The 15,549-nt window shown below is 40.8% G+C and overlaps 1 protein-coding gene and 1 long non-coding RNA gene across 9 annotated transcripts in view; one reads left to right on the top strand and one right to left on the bottom strand.

The window, feature by feature from the left end:
* CREB5 (cAMP responsive element binding protein 5) overlaps positions 1 to 15,549 on the bottom strand; it is a 256,077-nt gene that overhangs the window by 24,214 nt on the left and 216,314 nt on the right. The window lies entirely within an intron of this gene.
* Positions 1,458 to 5,987, top strand: LOC108640239. Its single transcript, XR_001921026.1, has 3 exons — positions 1,458 to 1,521; positions 2,865 to 3,012; positions 5,800 to 5,987. It is a non-coding gene; the product is annotated as an uncharacterized LOC108640239 (long non-coding RNA).

Genomic DNA, 15,549 nt, shown 5'->3' on the forward strand with positions numbered 1-15,549 from the left:
CATCCCCACACACTCCCAGTGGCTCAGCAATATATGAAATGCAATATATCGGCAGCTTACTCTCTTGCACATGGCATGCTTACTCTTCAGCAATGCTGCTTTTCAGAGCAACATGTTAGAGCAAACCAAAAAAACAACTTTCCCCAGGGAAGGAAATGATGCTGCCTGCTTGGTAAGACATGGACTCATCCTGCCATTTCTGGACAGTTGGATTTGGCTTTCCTACAGCATGTACCACAGGATACAGAACAAATTTGCAGAGGTCAGGGGCCTGGCTAGACCCACAGTTGGGTCTGTCACACAAGCAGGATTTCCTTTCCAGCACCAAGTGACAGGTACAGCGTATCCTGCCTTGCTTGCTTGTGGACTCTTGCCTGTCCCTCCTGCCCAGTGGAAAGAGGGCAGAAATAAATGCCTAAGGGAGAATTCCTGACAGCGGTGACCTGCCTGGGGACCTGCTTTGTGGACAGAGGGTCCACAAAGCACCCTGCACCCTGAGGGAGGTAGAAAGTCATGTGTTGGGTGAGCATCCCCCATGGGACTGGGGTGATGTTAGAACCAGATGCCTCCCCACATAACAGAAGCAGCTGCCAGCATCCCAGGAACAGGCAATTCCTGCACACCAGTTATTGGTCTGTGCTCACCGTCCTTCACAGCATGAATGAGTCTTCCTAAAAGCACAACGGGGATCTGGCTGCTCCTGCTATTACCTTATCTTCCTTTTTTTTAATATTTCTTTTGTTTTTCTACTGAGTGAGGGAGAAAGGCATAAATACCATCTTGTTTAACATCTCTTCCTGTCTCCTTTCCCTGCCTTGCAGACAGCATTATCCATCTTCCTGACACCACCATTGCCTGATTCATTTGACATATGCACCAGAAAAAATGTCATGTTCTGAACAAGAACATAACACTGTGATCTCATTCCCATCTCAGACTCCACAGCACCTCCCATTTCTTGCTGTTTTGGAAAGAGAAGGACTGGGAAGCTTTTCCATCTTGCTTACTGGGAAACTTACAGAGGAGATGTGGTGATGAGAAACCAGATCAGCAAAGGCACATAAGCACTTACACAAGCACACTGGAAATCAAAGTAATACCATAGAAAGTTCAATTATCTATCTCCTACTTAGAGTCTGAAGCAGCAAAATCTTTCTTGTCTCCTGTTACTTAGGGCTGTTGAGGGACTCTACATAGATGTATGTTATTTCCAAAAGAGAACATCACTTTATGATATGATGGCAGGGACATTCTGACTGTATTATGAAAGTCACTGGCCTGTTCTGTCTCATCATTTTCCACTCTTTTGAAACAAAAAAGCCTCAGGTACTATCCACCTCTGTGACATTAGTGGTTATGATGAAGTTCCCCCTTTTGTCTGGCATGCCAACAAGTCAATGTAAGGCTTCCTGATGCCTTGTCTTATGAGACACCATAGAACAATGTGAGTTGGAAGGGACCTTCAAAGGCTGTCTAGTCCAACCTCCCTGCAACAAGCAAGAACATCTTAAATCAGATCAGGTTGCTCAAACCCAAAGTCCAACTTGACCTTGAATATCTCCAGGGATGGGGCATCTACCTCCTCTCTGGGCAACCTCTTTTAGTGTTTCACCCCTCTCATCGTAAAAAATCTTCTTTAAATTTTCTTCCTTCTATCTAGTCTAAATCTACCCTTTTTCAGTTTTAAACCATTACTCCTTGTCCAGTCACAACAGGCCCTGCTAAAAAGTTTGTCCTCGTCTTTCTTGTAGGCCCCTTTAATTACAGGAAGGCTGCAATAAGGTCCGCCCAGAGCCTTCTCTTCTCCAGGCTGAACAGCCCCATCTCTCTTAGCCTGTTTTCACAGGAGAGGTGTTCCAGCCTCTCATCATCTTTGTGGCCTTTTTCTGGACCCACTCCAATAGGTCCATGTCTTTCCTGTGCTGAGAACCCCAGAGCTGGACACAGTACTCCAGGTGGCATCTCATGAGAGCAGAGTAGAGGGGCAGAGTCACCTCCCTTGATCTGTGGCCACGCTGCTTTTGATGCAGCCCAGGATACAGCTGTGGCAAGAGCACATTGCCAAGTCATATTCAGTTTTTCATTCACCAGTACCCTCAAGTCCTTCTTGGCAGAGCTGTTCTCAATCCCTTCACCCTCAGTCTGCACTGATACTGAGGGTTGACCCAACCCAGTTACAGGACCTTGCACTTGGCCTTGTTGAGCCTCATAATGTTCCCATGGGCCCACTTGTCAAGCTTCTCCTGGTTCCCCTAGATGGCATTCTGTCCCTCAGGTGTGTCAACTGCACCACTCAGCTTGGTGCCATCTGCAAATTTGCGAGTGCACTTGGTCACACTGTCTGTGTCACAGTTGCAAATATTAAACAGGACCCCTTCCGGTTTGATCGCACCCCTCAGTGCCCCTCACGTGTGCCTTCTGTCTCAGCCACAGGAGGTCACAGTAAGAGCTTGCTGTGCACTGGCAGCTGAGACACAGGCAGTCTTGCCCCAAACTTGCCTCTGTCCCTCTTTCCCAGTGAGCTATAGGAACGACTGCATCCCACCTCTGCCTACAGCCTTAATAACCCATTAGCGGCCTGGCTAAATTAATGACTCTCTCACTGTTACTTTGGAGATCTGCCAAAGGAGAAAAGACAAGGGGCAAGGAGGGTGGAGGCAAACCAAATTGGGCGCTTGGGTGGATGGGGGAAGGGGAAAGGGAAGAGAAGAGTTGGAGAGGAAATGTTGAGGCAGCTAATTTTTTCATTTTTTCCCTGCAGTTAAAGCATTGACAGATAATTTATCACACATTTTGATGGTGCTCCAGTTGGCAGGGAAAAGAGCTTTCTGTTTATTAATTCAATTAGCCTGCTTATTTATCAGCAGAGGGCAAGAAGGTGCAGTCACAGGCCAAACTGTGCCAGTCTCAGACCGCCTGCTGTCGGGATGAGAGGATGACTAGGAGTAGAACATCCCACCCCCACCGTTCTGGCCAGTGCACTCATCACTGCATTATCTCAGGCCTTCTGAGGTAAGAAAAGAAAAAACTAAAATAAAAAATCTAACAGCACACATTATGCACACCAGTGAATGTTCAAGGCAGGCTTACAACCAGAGCCACACTGCTTTGCCGCCACCAGTTCCATGCCCTAAAAGTATTAGTTATGTCTGACATTCTGCCCAGAGCTGAATTTTTTAATTGACTAAAACAGTTGAACGCACTTTGAATTTTTAGTTCAATGGCAATAGTGTTCAAACCAGCACATTAATATATCACAGGGCTGCTGGATGGGATAGAAGAAGGCAAGAAGGGTGGTGCCCACCAACACTTGTCATTTTGAAAAAGTGATATTTGTGGGGGGGAAGAAAGTAGGGGGGAAAAAGACTGGCCTTCCAATGGCAGAGAAATGTCCTGAGTTAGGAGGGCTGGAAGAGTGATGAGGGCACTTCTTTGTTCTGCCTATGTGGGACTCTGGGTTTTCTTTGTCACTTGTTAAAAAGTCTCAGACTTCTGACGGCTGAAGCTCCAAATTCAGAAAATGTTGTGCAAAATGCTTCATGGAGCTATCTGACCTGAAGTGTTTCTGAAAACATAAAATATGTGGAAAGTCCATCGTGCTGGAGTGCGATTTTCCTATAGCCAAAAAAATCCCTCAGCCCTAGAACCCAAGGACCATCATTTCTATACAATTCCAGTGCTGTCATAAACAGTGTTTATTTTTCTCTTGCTGCTTCTATAAGCCAACCAGCTTCCTTTTCTATCATACATAAACACAGTTCCAATATAGTTGTACTGGCTTCCAGTTTAGTTCATAAAAGACACATGTGGCTTCCTGCTCATACAGGCAAGTCCTACAGTGCTTTAACTTAAAAATGAGACTCCTTGTGATAAGGTTAAGACACAAATGCTCTCAAATGCTCTTTTCTTACTCTTCTCATTTTGCTCCCCCACCACTGAATGTTTAAGGAAAATTTGCATATTTTAATTCTTCTTCTTCTTTAAGTTTCTTTAGACTTCTTCTTCTGCCTTCTGAATTCTGGCAGGATGGTTCAAGGCAGGACACCATATCTATTTAGGATGGCAGCAAATGTTTCTACTGCAAATAAGCTCAAAGCAGCCTTTAATCAAAGCTGGACAGATGATTCCGCTACCACTGATAGTTTAGACCACCTATCAACATTTTATAAATTCTTAATTTTCTCACTGCAACCATATTGAACAGTTTTGTGCAAATGAGGCTTATAATTATCCAGATAAATCAGTCCAGTGCAGTATTTCTTAGGATCTTTCTCAATTTTCTCCCTGGAGGATGGGATCCCATCTGCTTTGCTACATTCAGGCTAATTGAAGGGCACTGACTTTTCCAAATGGATTCATTAATTACTCCCGCCAGATTCTCTGTGGGGTTACTCGTTCAGCGGGTGACACTCAGGCTGTACTATACCATCCACCCATGTTTAGCAACGTTGCTCTGACTCTCAGCTATGAGCTAAAACACTTGCAGATGCGTTGGCAGGAATGGTTCTGGCCTTTAACTGTACAGTGTTACAAAACAAATGTAATTCTGCTTATCCTTTGCTTCCAATTTAGTATGCATTCAGAATCTATAAATATTGTAACCATGACTGTTTCAATATGTTTTACTCCTTGCCATCATAGATATAAGCAACTGCCCCAAAGAAAATAAACCATAAGTTTACAGGTATTACATTGCCAACAGCAGAAAAAGAAGAGAAACAAGCATTTATTGTCACATTGCTGAAAATCTGCTATGTATAGCAGCATAATGTGAAATTAAACTATTACACTTAAATGCAAAGCTATCCTATACAATTCTGGGCTTGCATTTGTTTTATTTAGTACAGCAGCAGCCTGGATTTTCAATAAACTCACATGTAGTCATATTGCTCACTCAAACATCAGGAAGACACCAAAGGAAAATAAAGACCCATCTAGCAAAGACCTAACCAAGGAGAGGGTTACCACCACTTCATACAGGAGCAGGCAGAAGGGAGCCAGCAATCACAGAGTCTGGCTTTGCTGGAAGCTTTATCAGTGTTCCCCAGTAGCAGGCACAATTTCATGCTACTTAAAATATTTTATATTCTGAGCTGTTGGTTGGTTCATTCAGGTCTATGAGGCAACTGGCCTGGGAATCAGTGACACAATCTGCTGTGATTGAACAACAAGCCTTGCTTTCCAGGAATCCCAAAGCATTTTGTAAACATCAGACCAAACTTGCCAGGCCTCTCTGCATAGATCCATGTTGCTGCACCTCACACTGCTTTAAAGATGAAAGCAATGTTACTAAATGTGGTGGAAGACCCACTTTACAAATCAGTGAACTAAAACTCTTAGATTGCCCCAGTATCAGAGAAACCATTAGTGGCAGAGCCAGAACCATGGTCTAAGAGCTGACTTGCTTACAAACAGGGAACAGTACTGCTCCTTTTCACTCTTTCCTGCTGATGGCATTGTGAATCCCCCGGATGCAATAAAGGTCTACCTTCTTATGCTTTATTAGAGGCAATAACTCTACTTACATCTAGGAACAGACAATAAAAAACCCTATACATATATATATAAGCTTTAACTATGTGGTTGTTTTGGGCAGTTAATGTCATGCAAACAAAAACCTAATGATAAAACTCATCTAACAAATCAGTGAATGTATAATTCTTCTCAAAGACCTAATTATTCAGATAAATAGATCATGTACATAGAGTTGTAGGTAGAACCATGGGCATGTATGTAGCGATGTACCTTGCTCTACAGTTTAAGAAATAATTCTTTTCTCTGATATCCTTTCCTTCTTAGCTCAGCAGTTGTGCTACCTCAAAGCTCTGACCAAGATGGACTCAATAAAGGAGTTTCTTTTCTTGGGACAGAAAAGTTCTCTCTCACAACTTTTCCCTGTGAATGCCACTTTATCTCTTCTAAATGAGGTACCCCTGGTCCCTCAGCAGCTAATAAATTCAGTCCTTCACTGGCCCGTACAGCAAGCTATGCACCTTCAAAGAGGAAGTCTGAAGCAACTCCATCATCACCTGGCAGGACAGTTATTCTGAATTTGAGTGCCTGGCTATTTATTTTTTTTTCTTCTCATTTTGTTTGTGTCTCATCTCTCCTTGGTTTATAAATGACTGTTCAGCCATCAAAAAGCAGTTCATAAATTGTTCACAAAGAAAAGTAAAGCTAAGGAGTCCATATCTTTTGCTGCTTATTTGTTTTTTTCTGTAGAGCCAGTGCTGGCAGACAAAGTGTGGCAGACAGGTGGGCAGGGCAGGTGGGCAGGCAGGCAGGCAGGCATCCCCCCTCCTCTGCCCTTCCCTCCCGGCTGGATGGTGGCTGGCCCAGGGGCTGCTGGTACATGTCATCTGAGAACCTGGACATGTCCCTCCATTTGAGTCCATGCCAGCACTGCCAGTTAACATCACATCTGGTTGTGTTTGAGTTGTCAGAAGCCAGCCAGAGACTTTTTTTTTGAGGTTTATACATTTTATCACCTTTATGAAAATGAAAATCTGTAGCTCGAGTACTCCAGGTCTTAAGGGACCCAGGTGTCCAGGACCTATGAATCACAAGGAACATTTTGTAGCGAAAAGGACACTCAGTGTCTTCTGCAGTGTAAGAAATCAGTCTAGACATTACCAGCTTTTAAAAAACAATGTTGAAAGCAGCCCTCTAAAATTTTTCTGAGTTATTTTTTAAAAAAATTCAAAACCAGCTCCACACGCTCAAATAAACTTGATCACAAGCCCAAGACAGTGAGCTAGTCTCATCCGTAACTGCAGCGGTGCTACACCTTTTTAATCTGGAGCTGAGGAATATGATATATTGTATACACCAGTGAATTGTAAAGTAGTTAATTTTCTGAGCAGCTGACAGGAGTGATCGATTGGGCTCACTCCTTACAAATGCCTCACCTTCTCCCTTCTCCCTTTTCCCTCTCCTCTCCTGCCTCCCTGCTTCAGAAATGGCTCAGACCACAACATCCATCAAATCACATACACTGTTTTAGTGAAGAGCTTCACAGGACAGCAAACAGGGCTTCATGTTTGCTCTGTATTTAAGTATTACAGTCAGTTTTGCCCTGCACAGTTCTGAATCAGACCGTAATATTATTTCTTATCACAAGACCTTTCCTATTGCAATTGCTTGAAGAACTGCAATGCTATTTTATTTCATAGTGCATTTGAGGTGGAAGGGAAAATGTAATGGGATACAGTGGCAGTTAAAACTGCTTGTAAGTTGTTTTAAATTTTTCCTAATTCTTTCCCATCAATTTTATGAGCATCTTTTTCCTGTTACAATAGCATTCTGAAATATTTTAGTAAGATTAAGAGACAACCTCACTCATTTAATATTTTTATTTTTTCAAAGGAGGGTCCTATATAATTTCACCAGTCTTCAAAGTCCATACGTAGAAAAGGACATTTTTTCCATTATCTTCTTCTGACTGACAACCATGGAGGCACAGATGAATGTGTCTTTCTGACCTTAAGATCACTATATTTTGAGTAAGAAGTGATTTTACTGAGAGCAACTTGCATCTGACAAGATTTTCCCACAAAAGGAAATAATGATTTATCTTAGAAGTGTTTCATAAACTAGTATATGCTTGGGTGGACCAAATACTGTCCACTTAAATTAGACGTATACTAGTTTAAACTAGAATTAGACATATCTCAGTAGCTGCTTCCAGAAGGCTTTATTATTATTACCAGCCATGTTGATTTAGGAATAAAACTCATCTTTGTCTATATACTAGACATCCTGTGATTTGTTTTCCTTTGGTCTCTTCCTCCTTTTGATTCTGGAGGTTTAAATTAGTGGAAAATAAGAATATCCTTTGAATTAAAAAAATCTTCACCCACAATGTCAAACTTCACAGCCAGTGTCACAGCCTCTGCAGTGCAGTGTCTGACATGAGTCCTACTTTCTTCAAGATTTGTTTCTCTCACGCTGTGGCAAAATAGGATAAATTAAATATACCACAGCCGAGATATTGGAAGAATTCACTTCACGTATGCAGTTGTTGCCGTGGGACAGCTGAGTAAACAGCTTGCAAAAGTCTGTTTGAAGACTGCCAGCTAGTTACACCCATAATTTCATCTCTTAACAAAAACAACTCAAACTGTCGCAATGCCCCAAGTTGATTACTGAGCATCTAAATTATAGAGTGTTGCTTAAGTAACCCTCTGCAGCACCAGGGACTGTGTTTTGATACCCGTTCAATACTTCACACCTTGCTGATTAGTAGAACATCCACCAAAACCAGCAAATGCATAGGAAAAGATGGTTTGAGCAATATGATCCCATGACTGACAGAAAAATAGTTGTGTAATACTGTTAAAATCAGTGAGTCAGAGTAACAAGTCTTATAAACATGTCCTTCTGAGCTGGATTTAGAACAATCCAGGGAGTGAGAGTGATCTGCGAGAGGGGAGAAATCCAGAGTAATTCTTTTTGCAAATAATGCCATTGTCACATTCAATTAGCTGCTGTTTCTGATGTAGTGCTCAACATCAGGTTGTCAACAAATACACCTGCACTGACTTACTAAATTTCAAAGTGATGTACTGACAAGAACCATAAGACTGCTTGGGCCGTGACACCAGAACTAAAATGGAAAATAACAGTTTGCTGGTGACCCTCTTACTGGAAATTGGAGAATCCTTCACTGAGACTATCCGAGTGAGTTATTCCACACTAAAATGAGGGTCAAACCACACAAACAAGCTTGTGTGAGGACTCCATAGATTCACAGCATATTTCAAATTTAGGTCTGTTGATTCTGCTTGATGAAAAAAGGCTTCACTAATGCAACATCACACTAAATTACAGAATCAGAAATTTAGACTGAGGGAACCCAAATTTTTGTTTGTGGAAACAGTATAATGGCTATTGTGCAATACATTGTGCAAAATATACATGTACTACAATACATTTAGGCATGTTATTACATTTAAGCACACCTTGCACTAGAATACATTGACATTCACTACTGTGAATGTATCAAGTCCTTTGTATCACATGAAAAACTGTGGAACAGCAAATATAACATGAGCCATATGCTGGGAATCTCTGTTTTCAATGATGTTAACACAGCTTCAGCACAAGCAATCTACACCTCAGCAAAATCTGAATTACCATCACTCTCAATATGTGTATCAATTACCAATTCTTTTGATGAATTGCCATTATAAAAATATGTATTTTTAATCGTACTGAGTTTCATGAAGTTTTTAACTGCAAAACACCTGGCAAGATGGATGAAGACTTCAGACAAAGACTTAAAAATCATGCATTCAAAGAAACATGCTCCCTCCTGTTCAAATTTGTCTTTCCACATTGTCTTAACGTATTAAGAAATCTTAACACATTAAACAAAAATTGTGCAATAATTTTAGAGATTAATGACAAGAGTGGGAGAAGACAATGACTTTTCTTTGAGAAATTATCTGGAGGCACTTTGCCTCCAGTCTCCAATTAAAAAGAAACCACAGAATGCCTTTTATCTTCCTCTAATTCAACTTCTTCCTCAAAATACTGTGCTAAAGCAGTATGCTGAACAAAAAAAAAACCAGAAGTGAACTAGATAACACAAGTAATCTGTGTAAGAGGTTTTATGTAGTCCACAGAGTTTGAGCATAATTATGCTTATTTCACAAAGCTATGCCTGTGTGCATTACTCTGAATTCTACAGACTATATACATGATGTGTGGTAAACTGAACAGAATTATGTATGCCCCTGTATGCCACCAAAGCCCACTTTTTCATCTAGGTTATGGTTCTCCAGTACAGGTGACCCGTGCAAGCCCAAGCCCAAGTACAAAGCCAAGTACAAAGTGCCAGCAAGCATCCCAGTGCTGTTCACTCTAGTGGTGTGACACAGAGTTTATATGCATTTTGCAGGTCACCTTGCACATTGCTCTGATGTGGTTTTGCATTAGCAGAAGGACAGTGAGAGATGAGATTGCAAATAATGATTGCAGTATTTAGGACAGTGGAGGAGAATGTTTTGTTAAATTTGCATTGTCAGTGATTGTGCACAGAGATTACAGAGGCTAATTGCCACATATGTGTCTGACAGTAGTTGACGTGAATCTTACCCTTCATGCTTTTACTGACTGGACTAAAGACTGTACACCCATGTGTGTGTGCCTTTTTCATTGCACTCCCTCTCATTTGCCCACCTGTAAAATCCTCCTGTGTGCCCTTATTCAGCCCCTCTCAGGTCCTTGGGCACAGCTTCCACCACATCAGTGTCTCACTCTGTAGCCAATGCAAAGCAGTTCAAGGTCACTAGGTGGACAACAAACTGCAAGCACAGTGTGTTATTGCTACCATGGCATTTCAAGTGGAAATATCTGTGAGGTTCTTCACAAAACCAAAATTTCCATAAGGTTCACTTCCAAGCGAGTATAGAGTATACGGATGGAGAATGAAAACAACGGGGGCGCTTGGTAACATTTATAGTTGTGAAGGGAGCAGCTGAGTGAGAGCTCAAAGAGTTGGCACAGGATCTCCTCCTCCTCCAGCCTAGCAAGGAAAAGACATTACTGGAACTGGAGGGAGAAGGCGGGGATCTAACACTGTGGAGGAGCTCCGTGCTTGAAGAAATACGAATGTGCCACCCATCAAGGGCAGGACTCTGCTGTTGGGCACAGGGACTTCAGCGAGTGAAGTGATTAACCGAAGTTACAAAATATGGAAAATAAGTCACCAAAAAGCTGTGACCAACCCACTCAAACCCGTATGTGAAAGTATAAATCAAACTCTAATGGCCCAGTAAATCTGCAGTTGGTACTACAACATTTCATGCAGTGCCAGCTAAAAGCTTTTCTTCTATGTTTTGGGTTCACTTTGTTTTTTAAGATCTTTGCCACAAAAGAAAAGCCTTAAAAATACATAGCATTTTTACATTTTTACATACATTTTTACATTTTACATGCATTTTTACATGCCTGTAAAATACATACTGCATATTTTTATGTAAAAATACATCTACATATTTTTACTGAATTTAGAAGAGAAGACCAAGAATAAGGAAACTCTAAGAGAATAGCAACACCACTCTATATCTATTGGCTCACATCAGTTATCTCTTGTAAAACCCCAGTGAAGAAACTAAAGAAAATTGGGTTCAGCATCTCTGCCAATCTGTCAGTTCAACAGGAAGCACTTTCTGACATGCAGTAATAAATGTTTCTTGCTGTCAAACTCACTTTTTTACCACCTCTAGCATCATCCTAGGACTGGCAGCAGACAACTTCACCAAACCTTAATGACAGCCTTTTATAATCTCTACATGGTGTCTTTTATTGTAACAACATTAAACAAACAAAAAACCACGCCAAAAAAAGACAAAACCAAAAAAAAAACAGCAAACCTTTTAATTCCGCTCTTTTCCAGTGTCATTGGTGAACTTTAATGAGACTCATGGTCCAAAAGGCAAATTTTGTTCTGAATTTCCTACTGAGTATATTGGCAAAACAACAGCTGTCATACAGTGCTAAGGCTGTCTCCTACCCACCCCCTGCTTTGGCACAGCTTGCTTGGATGTGTTGATTCATACGTAGGAGAAGGGGAAAGCACTGGACCCACTGGCTGTAGAGCGTAGGAAGGAAGCATGTCTGCCAGCAAATCTCTAGACTTTGATCACTCCTACTTATTTGCCTCTGTCTCCCTGCTGCACTTATTTTGCCTACAGTCATCCCACCTTGGCAAGGATGCTTGCAAAAGCTCATAAGCCAAGCATAGTCAAGCCTAGTTAGTATAGAGATGGGAAACCTCCAAGGAAAACCTAGCTACTGCAGGAAGATATCCAGCTGGCATGCTGCTTTCTATTTTAGCAAAAACCAGTCACCCAGCATTGCGCGGTAGGTGAGGGGTGGCAGAAATGCACTGGTGGAAAGCACTTTTTCCTTTCTTCTTTCAAACAGAAGCCTGGGTCACTTACAACCACTGAAGTACCATAAGAATTTACCTACAACAGTCATATGAAAAGAGAGATCCAGATGAAAATCCAACCTGATTCATATTGCACATCCTTAAAATTATGCCTGCAAATATCTCCCTTTTTTGAAGTTTGAAGTTACTGAAAGGATTTGATTTTCTCTCTAAGGAGCTACAACTTTGTACCTCAAAGGGTTTTAGTATAAAACTCACTAAACGCTTTGACATTGAAATACAACACATCTAACTCTCTGCATCTCATGTAGTCATTTGGACCCATGTAAAATGCAACATCCCACCACCTGAGCAATGAAGACGGCAATTTACCCATGTGTAAAAAGTAAACGCCAGGTGCCTCTAGGATAAGACCCAGTATCAGTGTTATGCAACTAGTGGTCTACAAGACATCAGAAGTTAGTCCTTGAAATGTGTGGAAACACATACACTTGTTCCTGTGCAGCTGGGAGGTAAGCGTCTGTAGGCAGGCTGTAGATGGGAGTCAGTGCCCTATTTTTGTTAATAGTCTAATTAACATGTTTGTAATTAAAGCAGCAAAATTATGATTTCACAAAATAATATTCAGTTTACAAGAAGTGCTGCATATCTCATCTATCACACCACTGCCTTCCCTACCCAACATCTGAACAACAGTGGGATGCAACATTACGTACAGAGTTTGTTCATAGAAGTGAGAGGCCTCTCCAGTTCTAAAAATATGAAGAAACACTGCTCTACAGAAACACTCGGGGGATACTTTAGTAAAGGTTTATGTTCCTGGTTCATACTGCCAGTATGAATATCTCCCATTTTATGGTATTTTTACCTCTGGGTTTCAGTTCTACCACCCACAGTCATTGTAATTTCCTATTACTTCAGCATCCGCCCACAGATTCTCTGAACAATATATTGGGCTCTTCAGGCACTATGACAATACTGATACGTAATAATTACATTACTAAACATTTGCATACCCACCCTGCCTTCTCCAGCAACTCCTGAGCTGAGGCACCAACAGATTTGAGCTTTACCAAGAGAGTCACAAGGGTGACCAGCTGAGGATTCTACTTTGGTCCTGGTGAGGCAGAAGGGATGCATGCACAGAAAAGCCCAGCATTGTTATCAATGCACCCATTTTCATTTCACATCAAGTGGGAAACATTTTGTTTTCAGCAGAATGTCTCTCAGAAACCCACTTCTTGATGGAAAGGAGTCTTTAGTTTTGGGGATTTTCCCTAACAAAACCATGGAACATTTCACCCAATTTGCTCAACATCATGGGAAAGTGTCTGCAACTGTAAGCAAAGCTTTAAAAATATCAGGAAGATTAGGAAAGGGAAGACATGAACAGCCTGGCAGGATGGTGGCTGACAGATGATGTTGATTAGGGCTGGATGGAGCAGTAAGTTAACAAAACTTGCCACTTCAAAACAGCTTAAACCAAACATGTCCCAAGGATCATAATCCAAACCGGGAATGGGAGGGGGTGACAGAGCAGGCAACCCTTCTCTGCAACCACTCTGACAGCTTTTGCTTTGGGGTATTGCAAATCTTTGTACACAATGTACCAAAGTCTCAGTACTGAGCACATCACAGCCTGCTGAGTGTACTACTGCATATGAAGTTTATAATAACTACACATTCCTGAGCAATTCTCAAAAAATTTGACTACAGGGCTGGTATTACAGACCTATCACCACTAAAATTCCTATTTAATATGCCACTGCACCTTAGACAATCCATTTCCCTTCAGTCTAATGCAGAGAAATGCTAAGCTTGGGAATTATAATGATATTATCACTGTTGCTGTGTAGTAATTGGGAGAAATACTGACTTTCACTGATCTCAGATTGTTAAAAACCTGTGAGTAATTAAAATTAATGTGGAAATTTCTGCTAGACTGCTTAAGAAATAAAGAAGCTCACTGCTGACTCTGATAATAAGTTTAAAATTTGCTGAGGACATCAGACCATGAGAAAAAGAGAAAAAAAATAATGAAGACACAGCTTTTTTTTTTTCAGTGGCAGAGGCAAAGCCTGTCATCGGCTGGCACAGTCTCACATGCAATATTATCTTTTAGAGGCTGCAATTTTATCTTTTAAAAATAATTACAGCTGGAATCTCAGAGGAAAAATATTGATCATAATGTGCAAAAATTAAAAGACACAGAACTTTTACTGAGTGATACTACAAGGTATCTTTTAGTCGCAACTGTTGTTGGCTCAAAATCTTCCCTTTTGCAGAAACTAATCTAATCACTCCACGTGAACCAGAATCACAAAAACAAACAAACAAACAAATTAGCATTTCTTGGTAAGATTTATCCTTGCAAAAATTATTTGATCTAATATTAAAATTTGGGATAATTCACTTGGAAACAGTGATCTGTTTCTGCTTCCACTCAATGAAGGAAAAAAAAAATTCCCAGTAGGGCAAGGGTTGAACCATTTTACTTTTAAGTTTATTTTTCCTTGTTGTATTTAATGTTCTAACCAGGCGTCCTACAAAATAAACTACAACAAGCTTGTCTGGACATTTAATAAGGGCCAGATTCAGCAAACACCAGCTAGTAAATTTAGCATTTAATGGGCAAAATTCATTGGCCCAATTTTGTAATGGGAGAGAGATATATTCAGGGAAAGATATTACACGTGGAGATGTCTCAGAGAGATACTACTAAAGTGTACATCAATTTTCATTTATAGGGTTTAATTCTTGGATGTGATACCTTTATTTTGTAGACATTAGCACCATTTCAACTTAACAACTATTTTTGAATATTTCCAAATAGATAATTTCAGATATATATATATAGATGGATAAATAGACTTATTTCAATGTACCATTTTCGAAGGCTGAGAGAGTTCATCCGAAGCCTTTTTTGGTTTTTGGCTACAGAGCTCAAAGCAGGACATAGTAAGAAAGTACCCATTTCCTTTCTGAATGCCATTAGAGTATTTTCATACTTTATAATAGAATCATAGAATCCTCAAGGTTGGAAAAGACCTTTAAGATCAAGTCCAACCATCAGTGTAGCAGCACCACCATATTCACCATTAAATCATGTCCTCAAGAGCCATATTCACACATCTTTTGAACACTTCTGGGGATGCTAACTCCACCACTTCCCTGGGCAGTCTGTTCCAGTGCTTTACAACCCTTTCCATGATAAAAATTTTCCAGTATATCTAATCTAAACCTCCCCTGGCACAACTCATACTTAAACAATTGGATCATTATAAGGACACATTTCTTTGTTATCAGTAATATTACTGTACCTCTGTTGGTCAAAAGACCAAGTTAAAGAAGGCAGAAAGAACCCAGCTACTGAAGGCTGAGTTTTCAGTATTTTTGTTCTAGGCTGTGTGGAATGGAACAACAGCTTTACAACTGGCCATGAAAGCACCCAGCTAATGTGGCATTGAGGACCTGATCCCACTTCCAGTAAAGTCAGTGGAAAGACTTCAGCAGTACTTGGACCAAGCCTGTTATATGAGGTGAATGAGTAAGAAGAATAATACACAAAATGATTCGCTTTTAATAGGACTATTGTCAAAATACAATGCAATCAGGAGTTTCAGATCCCTTGAATGTCTGTCAGCGCATGC

Source organism: Manacus vitellinus, unplaced genomic scaffold (genome assembly GCF_001715985.3).
Source record: "Manacus vitellinus isolate BGI_N305 unplaced genomic scaffold, ASM171598v3 scaffold_3_pilon, whole genome shotgun sequence".
In the NCBI taxonomy this organism is placed as follows: domain Eukaryota; kingdom Metazoa; phylum Chordata; class Aves; order Passeriformes; family Pipridae; genus Manacus; species Manacus vitellinus.